This window comes from Macadamia integrifolia, chromosome 5, assembly GCF_013358625.1.
Source record: "Macadamia integrifolia cultivar HAES 741 chromosome 5, SCU_Mint_v3, whole genome shotgun sequence".
Lineage (NCBI taxonomy): Eukaryota > Viridiplantae > Streptophyta > Magnoliopsida > Proteales > Proteaceae > Macadamia > Macadamia integrifolia.
In genome coordinates, this window is record NC_056561.1 from 35,229,676 (window position 1) to 35,232,768 (window position 3,093).

Below are 3,093 nucleotides of genomic sequence, written 5' to 3' on the forward strand. Positions count from 1 at the left end.
ACTAGTAAAAAATTGAAAACAGTCCAAAATTCATTAAAAAACCAACATTTGCATAGTTTTATGCATTTGTATGGAAAGATGAATCCAAATCGGGAAAAAAAAAAACCAACCCGATGTAAGAAACCGAAGACAAATCGAAACCAAATCGCACCAAAACCAAAATCAAACCAAAATCGGAATTTCCTTATTGGTTTGGTTTTAGTTTCAGCATTCCCATATTGAAACTGACTCAAACCGGACTGAAACAGATCCAGACCGACCCGTTGACACCCCTAATATATATTATTTTTATTAAATTACGTTTACAAAAAAAAAAGAGAAAAATCTTAAAAAATCATGTACAGTATTAAAATTAAAATTGAGAACATAACCTTGTCGTCATAAGCTTATTTACACATGATGTACTTTAAAAATGGTGAATAATCAGAATCATAAATGACCGTCTAAACCCTATAAATGAAACCCTGGACCCTGAACCTCTAAATTGTTCCATAACTAATGTATCTCGATAAATGATTCAAACCACTTGCTAATAATTGAAAATCTTAAGTTTAAATTACTTAATTTTTCAAGTTGGATTTGAAATAACTAATATCAGGTCAAACAAATTTCTATGTTAAAATATTTCTTTCTAAGAACCCTCAATGCCCTTAAATGATAAGAACGTAAAATTGTGATTTATTTCCGTACTTACAAGATTTTCTATTACTGCAGTTTTTTATTGCGATTTGTTTCTGTAGTTACAAGATTTCTGTTGCTGCACTTTTTAACTACAGTTTCGTTTCTGCAGTAACAAAGTTTTTTTTTTTTTACTGCGGTCTTAACTACTGTAGCAATAAATAGCACATATTACTACTTTTTTTCTAACTACAGTTTTATTTTCGTAGTTACAAGATTTTATATTACTATGATTTTTTATTACAATTCATTTCCATAGTTACAAGATTTTTGTTACTGCACTTTTTAACTATAGTTTCGTTTCTGCAGTAATAAAGATTTTTTTTTACTGTGGTCTTAACTACTGTAGCAATAAATAGCACATATTACTATTTTTTTTCTAACTACGGTTTTATTTCTGTAGTTACAAGATTTTATGTTACTGCAATTATTTATTATGATTCGTTTCCGTAGTTACAAGGTTTCTGTTACTGTGCTTTTTAACTACAATTTCGTTTCCGCCGTAATAAATATTTTTTTACTGCAGTCTTAACTAATGCAGTAATAAGTAGCACATATTACTACATTTTTTCTAATTGCGATTTTATTTCCGCAGTTACAAGATTTTCTATTACTGTAATTTTTTATTTCGATTCGTTTTCATAGTTAAAAGGTTTCTATTACTACGCTTTTTAACTATAGTTTTGTTTCCGCAGTAACAAAGTTATTTTTTGCTGCGATCTTAACTACTGCAGTAATACGTAGCACATATTACTAAGTTTTTTCTAACTGTAGTTTTATTTTTTGTAGTTACAAGATTTTCTATTACTACGATATTTTATTATGATTTGTTTCCGTAGTTAAAAGATTTTGTTACTGCACTTTTTAACTATAGTTTCGTTTCCGCAGTAACAAATATTTTTTTAACTATGGTCTTAACTACTATAGTAATAAGTAGCACATATTACTACATTTTCTAACTGCAGTTTTATTTCTATAGTTACAAGATTTTCTATTACTGTGATTTTTTATTGAGATTTGTTTCCGTAGTTATAAGATTTCTATTACTACGATTTTGAATTTTGCAGTAATAAGTATACCATATTATTGCGATTTTATTTCACAGTTACAGGGTCCTCTGTTACTATGGTTTTGAAATATCGTAACAATAAGTAGCTCCTATTACTACACACGAAAAAACCGCAGTTATAGGACATTTATAGTTGTCGATTTTAAAACGGCAATTAAATATCCATAGCTGCAAGTGTATTTTCTTGTAGTGAGAACTGCCTTTCAACCAAACCATTTTCCATTTAACCTTCATTCATATTGAACCATATTTTGATGAACCAGCATAATGACTAAACCATAATCAGATTCGGCTCATGACTGGACCCAATTGAACCATCAATTAGTAGAACCAATGAACTAGTGATTGAACCATCAGTTGCACTTTTGTTGCCATCAATTTCAATATGTAATGTGCTACTCAACACATTGATAACAACCACATTAACCACTCTTATTGTGTTTTAGTTGAAAAATCACTTATGTCAAACAGCAGCAGAAGAAGATACACCTCAATATACAGCATAAAACTTTCTGTCATTTCAAACATAAGTAAGTTTCTCAACACGAATCTATGTGAGATATTAACATGGAAATATTGACATATTATTAAATAACACTGTTGTCATTTCATGTAGGTCTTTAACTGTGATATTAACCTTTACTGTGGTAAATTGCCTTTGATCTGAGATTAATATCTAACCGTGGCTTTATACCTATAAACTGTGGCAGATATTACCTTTGAACTATGGCAAAATTATTGTCTTTGAACTGTGGCAAGCATTGCCTTTCAAACTATGGCAAAAATCTTACCTTAAAACTATGGTAAAAATATTACTTTTAACTAAGGCAATTACTACCTATAAACCATGCTCAAATGAAGTCATAAAGCAATCAACAAAGAAACTGATGATAGAATAGCGTTGTATAAAATAAATGCTAAAATTGAATGAATAACATAATTATATAATCTATCAAACTGTGCCCAAAACATAAGAGCTAAATTTTCAAAGCATAAACAAGTAATCAATAAGAAGCAAAGCTCTCACTAACTAAACATTTCAAAAACTCAATAATACTCATGTTAGAAACATGATCTTTCAACACTCTCACTGGAAAAATATTAGTAAGAGGCATGCCAACATCCTGTTAGTGACTAAGAATTGTAACTGGAACTGTATCCCTATCCTTTATGACAGAGATTCACAGATCCTCTTATTTCTTGCATTAACTGTGAAAAGTACACCAACTTTTAAAAATTCAATCACCTTTGGGTAAAAGAACTCCTAAGTCAGTGTCATTTTCTAACATGTGATGGTATCACTTTTGAAAAAAATGTCATCTTTACTGTCAAGAAATACACAATTA